The following is a 13,186-nucleotide window of genomic DNA, read 5'->3' as shown; positions in this document are numbered from 1 at the left end:
AGTGATAATGTAATAGAACAAGGGGGCCATGTTCCAGCTCCTGCAAACAGCAGAACTTGGCAGCTTCGGCCATTTCTCTCTGACTTTATATTCAAGAGGAGGAGGAGACTACTGGGAAAATTGATGCTGACTAGCTGAATCTTAGAATTAGCAGTGATTAAGAAGATACCAGCATCACTGAGATGAAATCTTCTGGGAAGTTTTCTGAGAACACAAAGAATCTATGTTCCAAATATAGCCAAGGTTGTAAATTATTCTGCAGCTCTATTTGGTAATGTGTAAGAGTCATCCAGGGATACTGGTTTTGAAGGCATGAAGAGGTCATAAAGAATAGCTAAGGTTTATCACTGTTCGAGGCCTTGGAAGACCATTAGTGAAGGTGCAGCCTCAGTTATAGTTGGGACAGGACTGAAGTGGTCAGGCATTGGAATTGAGGCTTATCACCATGAAGAGAGCCTATGAGAAGCTTTGGACAAGCCTATGGGGGCCTGAAAATGGAATGTGATGGCTTGTATATGCATGGCTCAAGGAATGGCACAATTAGAAGGTATGGTCCTATTAAAAGTAGGTGTGACTTTGTTGGAGTAGTTGTGTCACTGTGGGAGTGGGCTATAAGGTCCTCATCCTAGCTGCCTGGAAGTCAGTATTCTGTTAGCAGCCTTCAGATGAAGATATAGAACTCTCAGCTCCTCCTGCACCATTATCTGCCTGGATGCTGCCATGCTCCTGCCTTGATGATAATTGACTGAACCTCTGAACCTGTAAGCCAGTCCCAATTAAATGATGTCCTCGTGAGACTTGCCTTGGTCAATGGTATCTGTTCACAGCAGTAAAACCCAAAGACAACAATCAAATGTGTTTTTGTAAAACCAGTGATTAGGGAGATGTAAGCCTGGAATGGGGAAAGAAGAGCTGAGGGCCTCACCCCCTGCTTCTAACCAGAAGACAGAGGAAGGTAGCCTCCAAATAGAGACTGTGGGTGGTATCCAGACAATGTATAAGTCCTCTGCTGATACTCCTTCTTCTGGAGTGTCTGAAGACAGCTACAGTGTACTTACATATAAGAAATAAATGAATCTTTAAAAAAAGTCAGGAAAAAAAACCAAAACAAAAAACAGAAGGGAAGGAAGAGGAGGGGAGGAAAGGAAAGGAAGGAAAAGGAAAGGAAGAAAGGAGAAGGAAAGAGAGAGAGAGAGAGAGAGAGAGAGAGAGAGAGAGAGAGAGAGAGAGAGAGAGAGAGAGAGAGAGAGAGAGAGAGAAACCTCAACCTGACATCAGCAAATAGCTACATTTGGCAAACTACTAAACAACCAGTGAGCAAAGCCAGGCCCACACTCCTCTGATGAGCTTCAGAGAAAAACCAGGGCCTGCAGACACCTTGATTTTAGTGCACTGAGGCCCATCTTAAGATATAAAATAAAAGCTGTTTTGAGGTGGTAACTTCACAGTAATTCTTTACAGCAGCAACACTAACATAAAAAGATTGTTCAATCAACTTTTTCTTAAAAGACCCAATTATATTGATTTAAGAATAATGTAATATGCTAATATAAATTTACCTTCTTAAAGTCAGCAATTTAAAAATATGTTAGAGGCATAAATCAATGTGTTCTTAACATTTTTATTGGTAAATTCTTTAGAGCCTAAAAACCACTAAAAGGCAAAAGGAGGATATAGGATGCCATTATATTTTCTTTGTACTTAAAGGTAAAAGATTAATCAATTTTTCTTCTTTAAATTCTCATAGTAAATGAAATATACTAATTTTTCAGTACTTCTTAAAAGACCACAGTCAAGTCTTCATAAGATTCTTTGTACACCTGTAAGAATAAATCTAGGTTAAAAATATTAATGTGTTGAATTTACAAATGCAAAATATGATATTCCTTGCTTATTATCTTCATAGTCACCAAAAAGATCCGTATTAGGCCATGTCTGTCTTCTCTTTGGCTTTTTATTTCTCATTAACACAGTCTAGCAATATTTCTGGCTCAGGAATAAAACCCAGCTCGGGTTTTTGTTCAATAAATGAGTGGATATGTTTTAAAAGCAAGTTTTAAAATAATAAAAACAAGTTTTCTAAAACTACTAGCTCACTACAAAGATTAATTTAGTATACTATATAAATATATCCAGAAATTATTTTAAATATTTTCAGCAGGAATTTTAAATGCTATGCTTCCTGGCATTCTTAAGAATCTTCTAATATAATTCAAATTTCTTGTGCAGTTATTATTGAGATACTGTGGTGTTCATGAGACCTATTAAAACTCTTTGAACTGGAGATGTTTTCTGAAAAATGTCTTCTCTATCCATGATTGTGTGTGCACATGTGTGTGATGTGTTTGTTTATATGTAATTGTTATTATGTGGGTGTATGTGCTTATATGGGGGGGACATAGTGAAGGATTCAAGAGCAGGTGTTCTTTCCATTTTGAGTATCTAGCATGCAATTTGTCCCTCCGGCTTGGCAGAAAGTACCTTCATTCCTGAGCCTTCTCCCTGGTCCCATTTTTATTTATTTATTTATTTATTTATTTATTTATTTATTTAAATTTCACCTTTGTCCTCATAAAAATCCAGTGAACTAGGCAAGAAAATATGCAGCTGTCTTCCCAGCACGTAGCAGATGAGACAGAAGTGCTTTGAGGCCAACCACATCTACACTGCAAAAGCCAGTATCAAAAGCAGAAAAACCAAGCCAAAACAGTCAATCACAGCCTACCTTGGGCTACCTTCCTGCACAACTAAGTCAAAGCCTTGCTCTTCAAAGAGAAATCATTATTGTGAACAACAGCTCCCAACCTAATAATAATGGAACTGCATTACTTTAAATTTTTTGGAACACTTTCAATATAATATATGATAATATACATCAAACTGATGAGTATTTTGTATCCCTTTAAGCTATCTTAGAATCATGTCCATACCTTCCAGTTAGAGTAGGCCATATTTCAAACCAGTCACAAGAAGATAGTGGCCACCATGGGGTGGGTATACTGGTGCATCTCTAGACACCTCCCTGCAGTCCTTGTCTGTATTCCACACCCACTGTGGCAACCTGGAGCTCCTCCTACTGTGTCTTCTACACTCTCCACTTGTTACTTGTTAGAAAAGGATTTGTTTGCTTTCTTTGTCCTCCACCCTATTTTGCTTCCAAGTTCTCCTTTAATGTACTCCGGATACTAAGTTTTGTTTTTTATTTAAAAAAAAAAACACTTTAAAAAACAAAACAAAACAATGAATCAGAACTGTACTGAGTGCATGATTCTGAGGTTCTTATTACAGTCTCCTTTATCTTGTCCATGTGTCATGCACTGAGTAAGAACTCTGCTGCTCTGGGTAATTCCTGAAACAAAATATAATGAAAAGTTTTGGGGCATTGGAGACAATTGTATTCTTGCATCACTACCTCCACAAGCCTGGGTCCAGCTGGTGCAGGATGGATGCGGGGCGGGGTCGGTAGCATTAAAAAGACTTTACAACTTTTTACTAAGTACCTCACGACCGACCCACCCAGCCAGGGCCATTCCAGCTCCTTGTCACTGGACGTCTTCCACCGGGTGGCCTGCAGCCTCTGCTCCGAGTGGCTGCCCGATGGGGACCTAGTGCTCTGCCACACCTTCGGGGACAAGGTCAGACCGACAACCGCGAGGAACAGTCCCCGGCCCTAGGTGCGCAGGCGCCGGGTCGCCAGCCGGCGGCACTTGTCCTGCGGCCGTCAGCGGCGTCCTAGGGCCCAGAGCCTGCGGGCAGAGCCCAGACCTCCCGCTGGGCCACCACAGGAAAGCCTCTTCACGCCGGGCCCTGACCCCGCGCTGACCCGGTGACGCTTCTGCCATTCAGAGGCAGTTTTGCGGACCAATCCCAGCGCGTGGAGTGTCCTCTTCCTTTTGTCCCTTCGTCCCTTCGGCTCCTCGGCATTTCCCGTGGCCCGGCCTCATCCGGCTTCCCTCAGGCCCGGCGTCGCTGCTGGGTGTAATTTCCCAGATTTCTCCTCAGCCACTTCCGGGTCTCCGGTCGTTCCGGAAGCCCGCCAATTCCGGAAGCGAGGGCGACCCAGATTCGGCCGGCCAGGAACCGCGCGGCTTTCGGGAGAATGGTTGAGGAGAGGCGGTGCGGCGCCCGGGCGCTCCGCAGAGCCCGCAGGTCAGTGTCCGCTCGGAGGTGCCCCGCGGGACGGCGTGCGGGCGCCACGCTCTGGGAGGACGGCCCGCGACGCTTGCCCCGGCCGCTGGCCGCTGTGGCGCAGGCCCGTTTTGGCAGGAGCCGGTCTGTCCCCGGCTTTCCGCAAAGGCGGTGAAGCCGATCCGGACGCCCCGGACGCCCCGGACGCCCCGTTTTCCTCTAGTTTAACGCTGTCACGCCAACAACGCGGTCGTGCAGCGACCGAGCCTCTGCGTCCCTCCGCGGCGACGCTGCAGACAGCCCGGAAAGCGCCGCCTCGCCTTTTTGACAGTACTAGATTGAGTTCTTTAACTCTTAAATAAGAATCTCTTGTAGTTTATGAAAAAGGTTTTGTTTTTTGTTTTTTTTTCAGTGTTTTGGAGTTTCAACCTTTTCAAGAGCCCATTCTTGGTCTCCGTGGGGAAGAGTTATTGAAGGGTTTCTTACCAGTTAGTTTCTGACTTACATTGAAATCCATTGGTTTGTTATAAGGACTGTGATAATCATTTCTGTTCTTCTTTTGGGGGTCCGCTAATTTATTCACGTGCCATTTTCCACACACCAACACTTAGCAAAAGAACTTTTCACGGATTGAAACTTTCCCAGACTATCGGTTTCAAATATTCTGGTGGCACTTTTTGCCATATTTTCATCTTGACTACTTTAGATAATTGATGTAGGACTAAGAACCCCCATCCCGTTTGTAGTCAAAACATCCTCCAGGAATGTGTGGCCTTTAGTTAAACCTGAACAGAATGGATTTGGAGTGGCTGACTTTTCTTTCTTTTTACTGTCTTGATCTTTTTTCTGCTATCAATTACTTGTATCCAGAATGATTACAGTTGAAAGGTCATGACCCAGGAGAATTGACAGAGGAGTCAGTAGGATTAGTAGGAAAAAACCTTTTTTTTTTCTCTTTAAAAAGTAAAGTAACTGAGCATAGTAGGCCACTAACATGAAAAGAATAAAGTTCTAGTCTTGATTGTAGTTTGCTTCTGCCCAGCTTTACCTTTTGGCCTAATTCTCTTTTTTAGTAATTAGAGGTAGCACTCAATCTGTGGCTTTAAAATTGTTCCATAAAAGAACTTTTGTAGAAATTTCCTGGAGCCATGCAGAGGAGAGACAAAACAAGCCGGCTGTCAACTGTAGTTTAACAAGCACAGCTATTTATATGTTCTTTCATAGCAGTGTTCCTGTAAGGATCTAATTCATATCTCGGACCAGATTATCTGTCTTGCTCTTCAGCATGAAAATTCTTAGCACAATTGTTCATTGTTTTCAGTATACATTCGTCTGGTTATTCTGGCGTCCTAAAGTTATGTATTCTTTATTTCTAAAAGGGACAAACATGACAATGCTGTCTTATTTTATAAAAATAGAAAAGTTTAATTCTGTCTTTTTGATCACTCATAGTTCCCATTTCCCTTTCTACTGAATATTCTCGTTTTGTTTAAATTGAAGGTCTTCAAAGTCTTTGCATTAATTTTCTGTTTGATCCACCATTCAATTTCTGAGCCTTGAAGGTATGTGAGGACTTGCTGGTCATGCCTTGTCTAGGAAAATTAGGGATCTAGCACCATATGATCTGCAGGGCATTAAGTAATTTTCAGGTTCCTAGAGTACAAAGAAAGTGTGAGCTGTATCAGTTTTTATGTCAGAACCAACGTTCACTTGAGATTGCTTGCACCTTTCACCCATCCTTGGTGATCTGGGTTGGACAACAGGAATGTAGGCTACATAGTCCCTGTCTTTTTCCTATGAAGTAAAATTCTAAGTATTCTGTGGCCCTCCTGCGTTCCTTCAGAATGTGAGAGAAACCTTGGGAAAAAAGCCTTAGCTGTTCCACCTCTCCTTGACTGTGAGCCTGGCACCGATTTAAACTGAGTTTTTATCCATGGGAGTGGAGATAGGGAAGAGGAGCGTTCACCTCCTGACCTTCTCAGTGTGGACTATGTGCCTTTCCAGCCCATTTCCTTCAGTACAGTCAAAAGTCCCTTTCTATAATGGGTTTTTTTGTTTCTTGGGTTTTTTTTTTTTCTGTATTTAATATGTATTTTTATCAGAGCTCAGATTTCTTTCCTGAGTGAGTAAAGACAAAATACCACCCAATTGTCTTTTCTTCCTTATTAAAACATATCAACCAGGAATGCCAAAGTAATTCTGTCTCTATCTTGTCTAACCCTTGTGTTGAAGATGTGTTGGCATAACATCAACCTTACATACAATTCTGTATTCATAATAAATGATCACACCACATTTTTCACCCAGAGAAGTCTCTTTGTTAGATTTGACTTTCAGTCCCTTTGGTTGAGTCTCTGATCAAATGTATAGGGGAGGGAATGTGGATGGGAGCTTGGGTGATTTACCACATTCCTTTAATTTCTTTCTTCATCTATAGTTTGGAGAGCTTAGTTATGAAATTGGTCTTTTGAATGATCCTGAGGAACAACAACAACAACAACTAAAAAATGCTAAGTTTATTGTGTTCTACGAATTTTGGATTGATTACCAGCAATTTATTAATTGTTACTTGACCTTAAATTATATTTGTTTTAGAGTAGACATAATAACTACTGTTTTAGACAGATTCCAGGACACAAAATAAAAGAAATATGTAGTGTCTGGTACAATTAGGTTTCACTTGGTAATTTCTGTTCCATACTTGGTACTTTTTTGTTCATTTGGGAATATTTTCCCATTCTCTTTTACCATAAAAACTGCAGTTAAATCTATGTTCCAATAATTTTGAAGTCATTTGTAATTCTTCTCTTAAGCAAGTTGATGCAAAAAATCCCAGAATTTCTAGAATACTTTGAAGATGTAGTTTCTTCAGGTATTTCATCTGTCTGTGTGTGCATGCTTAGAATCGAAGTTTGCTATAGTTGATATCTGTGCACTTTAGGCTTATGTAGCCTTTGAAAATAATTCCTGCACTGTGTGCTCTAGTGCCACCTTCAAGTAGTCATACTGCTGGGCCATCATCATCTTGTTGGTATAGGGCACAGGGCAGAGCATGCCCTGCCACTTCTAGTATGGTGACTTTATAGTAGTTATTAATCTTTTAAGTTCTAATTTTTGTTTTAATTTTTCTATAGCTGCCCCTTTATCATATATTCCGCTATATTTTCTTTACAGTTTTTTCAAAGTTTTATATTACCATGTCTCTGATTGGGAAGGGGTTCTTGTTTTTTAATTTCCTCTTTCCAAGCTTTGAGAAAACACTTCTTGTAAATGACAATTTTTTGTTGTTGTTGTTTACAGTTGTTTTTTCCCCCCGTTGATGAGGAATGTATTATAAAATGACTTGTCCAGAGTCTCTTTGACATGCCATTTCCTGTGTGCACTCAAGCATCGCTTTAGTGTTGCAGTATGTCCCTAACCCTAACCCTAGCCCTCTGTATGATGTAGAAATAGCAACTTTCTGAAAGAAAAGAATATGTGAACAACTGCTGCTTTCTAAAAAGAGAAAAGAAAAAAAAAGGTGAGGTTAAGTAAAGGTGTTAGAAATTCTGTATTAAGGTTTTAAGATAGTGTTTTAGTTAACCTTACGTGCTGAAACAAGTGCACAGTAGCTAAAATAAGCAAGGACTTTGGTAGGAGGTGTTGTGTGTAATATGAATTTAGTCTTGAAAATTACACCTTTTGGGTTAGGTTTGGTTTCTTAGGTCTTTCCAAAGAGGGGGAAATACATGTGTGTGTGTGTGTGTGTATGTGTATCCATATCCCTTCCAGTAAGGAGCTTATCTCTACTCTCTTTTGTAAGAACGCTACATTTTTCATACATTTTAGAAAAGACTGAATTCAATTGAAAACAAATTTGAAGACCTAATGTCCACAGTTCGAAAGTTTTATGTGTCTTAGATGTATCCAAATGAGCATTACTGTGACTTACCCAACTGACTCTCTATAAAGTATTGAAAGTAAATTTAATTGTAATACAGGGATAAACAGCAGAGTAGTTACAGTTAACTTAGCAGGCCTCCCAGAAGTAGCATTTGATGGTGTTTAGCACTGCTCAGCGCCAGAGGTCAGGTACCCTAATGGGTCTTAGCCATAGCTTTACTCTTGTTTACCTGTGTTTGAAGTGTACTCTGGGAACCCAGTTAAGTCCCTTTCTGATGCATGTACCATTTGATAGTATTGATTTCAGTACAATGGACAACAAATCTATCTGACGACATGACTCAAACCTTAAGGTCTGCACTTAGAGATTATTCACATAACCTCCAAATAGGAAGTTTTAACCTAAAACTTATAAAAACCTAGAGAGAAATAAAATGAACTTCCATCCACTTTGATTAATGGAATTCCTAAGACAGTGTAGCTGTGATGTCCGTCCTACTAAGGATGAGTTCCCAGCAGTAGATGGCCTAGAGATTCATCACAATTTAGAGGTTTCTGCTGACAACATTTACAGGATTATAAATTTAAATGTAGAATTTCTGTAGGCAGTATGCATTGACAAATATGTTTAATGGCAATACATCTAGTTCTGAGACTCCCAGAACCGGTCAATAATAATGTGTACATTGATAGCAGCAATGTAGGAGATGTTACTTGGTATTATAGCTAAAATCCATGTTATCCTCTTAATCATAATTACATTAATATTGACAGGCCCTTGATAATACCCACATTATTATTGATAGATTTCTGTCAATAATGTGTTTTTAAATAAAATATATTCATTCATAGTTTGTACCACACCATAAAAGCCTTAAAGTACAAACTAAAGATTTCCTTCTTCCTCAATGAGGTGAAATCATTTGCTATGGTTTTTCAATGTATGTAGAAAATAAATGTTTTATTTTTGGAAATGAAGATCAAAAGAAAACAGGAGCTATTTAAGTCATGTAGTTATATGTTGCTGCTCTTCAAATACCTGTTTTCAAAATTTTCTTTTCTTTTAATCTGAAAGGAAAGCAGTGTGACATGTGCCCTGATAAAATGTCAGCAGGGGACCTTTTTAACAGTTCTTAGTGCTGGGTCATTTGGTCTTAAACATCTTTATGTGACAAGTTAGTTTAATTACCTTAAAACCCTGGGAGGTATACTTTTTATCTGTTCTTAACTTTACCTTCAGCATCTTTCCCCTGTATTCTTAAAGTATAAAATCTGTCTCTAACTTGTATATCACAAGTTATAATTTTAGTCAGTTTTATATGCCTCTTTGCCTGAATAATAAATATTTCTTAAGATTAACATGGTTTAAAATATGAAGCAAAATGTATTAGAATGGGGTGTTAAAAGGTGAAATAGGATGAAACTTCTCTGGGCATTTTGAAAACCGTTATCAATCTTTTAATATTTTAGCTCAGAATAATTTCAGTTTATAAAAGCAAAATGATTGAGGGTGACTGTTTTAGAACTCTTCAACTTTGAGTCAACATGTTTGAAACTAAGTACCAGTCTAAAAGAACCAAAAATATGGAAATTCTAAAACTTAGTTAAATTATGGAAAGTAAAGTACCTGTGAACTGACTGACTGATGGTTAACAGGAGCTAGGAAATTACCAAAAGTAGTAGAAATTTTGTTTGTCCAAAAATATGGTAATTAAAACAGCCTTTTTTATTTGCATAGTTCTTATTGAAAATAAATTACCTTCTCCAAAAATTGCAACCATCTTAAACAACCTTTGGACTATAGCCATCCTGTAACTCCTCTCTTGCACAGTTTTCCTCTCACTCAGTGAACTGTGCTGTCAGGCTAAGTATCTGAAATGTTACCATGTTAGGTCTTCTCAGTTGTGATCAGCATCAGTGCAGAATCTCTATGAGCGTATGTGCTTTGTCCAGTGTGCCTTAGCTCAGCAGCCCAGCTCTCTTGCAAAGCCTCTCTGTTTTCATTTCAGCAGATGACTTACCTCTGCCAGGAGACATATGAAAACACACTGATTAGCTAAAGGATACATTCCAGCAACTCCTTCTGAAATCCATCTCCAAGACTCTCAGCAAGACCAGAGCCAGGAGTTCACATCTCAGGTCTTTTGTACAGCCTGTTCCTTTTTCCTAAGTAAGAAGGTTTCTTATCTTTTTTTCTTAGAAGTTTTGTGGCCCTCTTTATTATTTTCACATTTTGAGACTGATTCTTTGATTTAAAGATCCATGGACAGTTCTGATTTTACTAAAGCTCGATTGTGTTAAAGTATGTGAAAAAAGGGAAGTTCACTGATAATTAATACTTAGATCAAATATACTACCTAGGAGATTGGCTAGTGTTTATATGCCCAATGAATATTAAGTTGAATAAGTATTTGTCAGAGAATTAGAAGTTACTAAAACACTTGCATTATGTTGAAATGATTTTCTGTGATCTAAAGGCTTTTATGGCTTGCTTTTTTTTTAAAGTTCATACCTATTATGGGACAAATCTTATCATGCTGCAGTGAAAGGAAGAGGATTCTATAATCAGATTAATTGAACTTCCAATTATATTTATTTCATCATTTCCTCTCCTGGGCACTGCCTATCTCAAAAAGCTAAGCTAGTATTCTAAAAGATCTGTGCCTGCTAGAAAAAGGTAGTGGAGTGGAGTTGGGGGAGAAGAAAAACTGTATGTAGTATTTTGTTGATAAACCCAGGGTTGAATACTTGGACTATCTGTGCCCTGTGCAATATCAGTGTGCTCCTGAAGTTTCTGTATGTCCTAGTCACAGGCTTAACCGTGTTGATTGGTTAAATTGCCGAGTGCATTGGTAATGATGGAACCCAACTTTATTCTCTACCAATGCCATTTTATCTTTTTCAGACAAGATACAAACTATATGTGGGATAAGCCTAATGTCAGGTCTTCCTGCCTGGCTCACATAAGCACATCTAATAGTGATATCATGTTTACAATTTGTCTGCCACAATTACATTTTAATGACATAGTCAATATTTCCTGGAAACATATTCTTTTGACACAGGATAAGGCTTATTGTGTAATAATGAATATTGCAGTGTTTTTAAGTGAAATTTGCCAAAATCAACTTGTAGCCTTTTCTTTTATGCCCATCCTTAGCCAAGGTAATGACAAAGTGGTAATAAGAGTATTTTATACGTTCCAAGTCACTTTTGCAATATTATCTCATTTAATCTCAACAACCCACTGAAGTAGCTGTTATTTCCAGCTTTTGGAAGAATCTGAGGCTAATGTTTTTTTTTTTTTTTTTTTTTTTTTNATCACATAGCAAGTAGGATACAGAGCTAGGCCTTGAGCCAAGGATAGTTTGATTTTAACTTTGCTTCTCTCAGTCTGTCACATTTGTGTACAGATGGATGAAGAATATAATCTAGGTGAGGTTTTCTTTTGGACAATCTGTGGTATGCAATGGACAGTGTTCTAGGCTTATGACTAAAACAGGTCACCCAAACTATTAAAATTTTGGAAATAAACCCTTAAACAAACCCCAGAGAAACAAATTATCCATCTGGGGAGCAAAGTCTGAAGAAGAGTTTAATAGTAAGTCTTTTGGTCTACTAAACAGCCTTATAGAGGGAGATGAGTCAGGCCAGCTGTTCCTAATCAACACTGCATCCAGGCTTGGGGATAAAGAGGGGAGCAAATCAAAACAATGCTAAACTATAACAGAAGGAATAAGACAGAATTTTTTATGGTATTATTAAATATTGGATCTGTTAGACTGTGTTAAGTCCTAAGTCTCCTTTTCTGGTAGTTATTAAAAATTCCTCTTTACTACATGATCTCAAGTATGATTTCTCTAGAAAGAAGGGTTTTGAAAAAAGTTGTGTGTCTGAGAAACTCTTCACTGAACTCTTACTAAATATCAGTTAAGAATTGAAGCAGAGGTATCTTTCTAATTATTGCTTTAGCTAGGTGTGTTGTTATACTGTTCACCTAGTGCATTGACTGGCTTCCAACCCTTTCCCCAACTCATACAAGTTCACAATTGGTCATTCATGAGCAACTCTTACAAGCAGCCAGGCTCTGTTGAATTCTACATCTGTATTATTAAGATAGTTATGTGTTCTATTCTGGAACTTTCACAGTTCTAGTACTCAAGAAGTATTTAAACTAGTACTGCTGGCCCTATAAAGTAAGCTAAATATCACATCTGCTCTTGGCTAGGAAAGCCATCTGTCAAACTCAACACTAGGGACCAGATATGCAGGGCATCGTTGATAATTTGAATTGGGAGAGAAATCATGTAGGTTTGTGTTAGCTAATAGAATAGTGTTTTTGGTTTTGTTATTGTTTTTTTCTGTCAGAGAGAGAGAGAGACAGAGAGACAGAGACAGAGACAGAAAATATGAATGAATATTGGAGAAAATACTACCTTAGTTCTTGCTTGCTTCTCATTTTAGGCCTGGATGATAGCCTCGAGAGCCAGGGCATGTTGTTTTCTCTGTATTCCAAGATTATTTATAGTCAGGACTTTTGTGGAATCAACAATGGCCTTGAATTTCACAAAGACTTCTTAATAGAAAAAGATGCATTCTGAGTCACTAAAAGTTTTATACCAGTTTTTGTAGACAAAGTGATGAAAACCAGCTAGAAACAAGTAACAGGAAGAACATGCACAGGTGAGAGGAATTAACAAAAGGATGGCTTTTGCTTTGTAAGTGACTAAGCCAGAGGGTCTCTAAATCACTTGAGCATGAAATCTTGTGGACCATGACTTATCTAATAAGTCAGAGTCTTTGGAGCCCAGCCCGATATCCAAAATATATAAAGAACTCAAGAAATTAGACATGAACAAAACAAATGATCCAGTTTTTAAAATGGGGTATGGATTTAACAGAGAATTCTTTTTTTTCTCCAATTTTTTATTAGGTACTTTTTTCATTTACATTTTAAATGCCATCCCGAAAGTCCCATATACCTCCCCCCCACCCTGCTCCCCTACCCACCCACTCTCACATCTTGGCCCTGGGGTTCCCCTGTACTGGGACATATAAAGTTTGCAAGACCAAGGGGCCTCTCTTCCCAGTGATGGCCGACTAGGCCATCGTCTCCTACACATACAGCTAGAGACAAGAGCTTTGGGGGTACTGATTAGTTCATGTTGTTGTTCCA

At 38.9% G+C, this 13,186-nt stretch overlaps 1 protein-coding gene across 2 annotated transcripts in view; it reads left to right on the top strand.

The window, feature by feature from the left end:
- The first annotated feature begins 3,792 nt into the window (after positions 1 to 3,792).
- Pex2 (peroxisomal biogenesis factor 2) overlaps positions 3,793 to 13,186 on the top strand; it is a 20,293-nt gene continuing 10,899 nt past the window's right edge. The window contains exon 1 of one of the 2 annotated variants that reach the window (XM_021196466.2): positions 3,793 to 4,149. The gene's annotated coding sequence lies outside the window, so the exon portion shown is untranslated. The remainder of the gene's footprint in view (positions 4,150 to 13,186) is intronic. The other variant, XM_029537909.1, reaches the window with a different exon arrangement.

The sequence above is a fragment of the Mus pahari genome, chromosome 4 (assembly GCF_900095145.1).
Source record: "Mus pahari chromosome 4, PAHARI_EIJ_v1.1, whole genome shotgun sequence".
Classification (NCBI taxonomy): Eukaryota; Metazoa; Chordata; class Mammalia; order Rodentia; family Muridae; genus Mus; species Mus pahari.
This window is presented reverse-complemented; position numbering and strand designations above follow the sequence as displayed.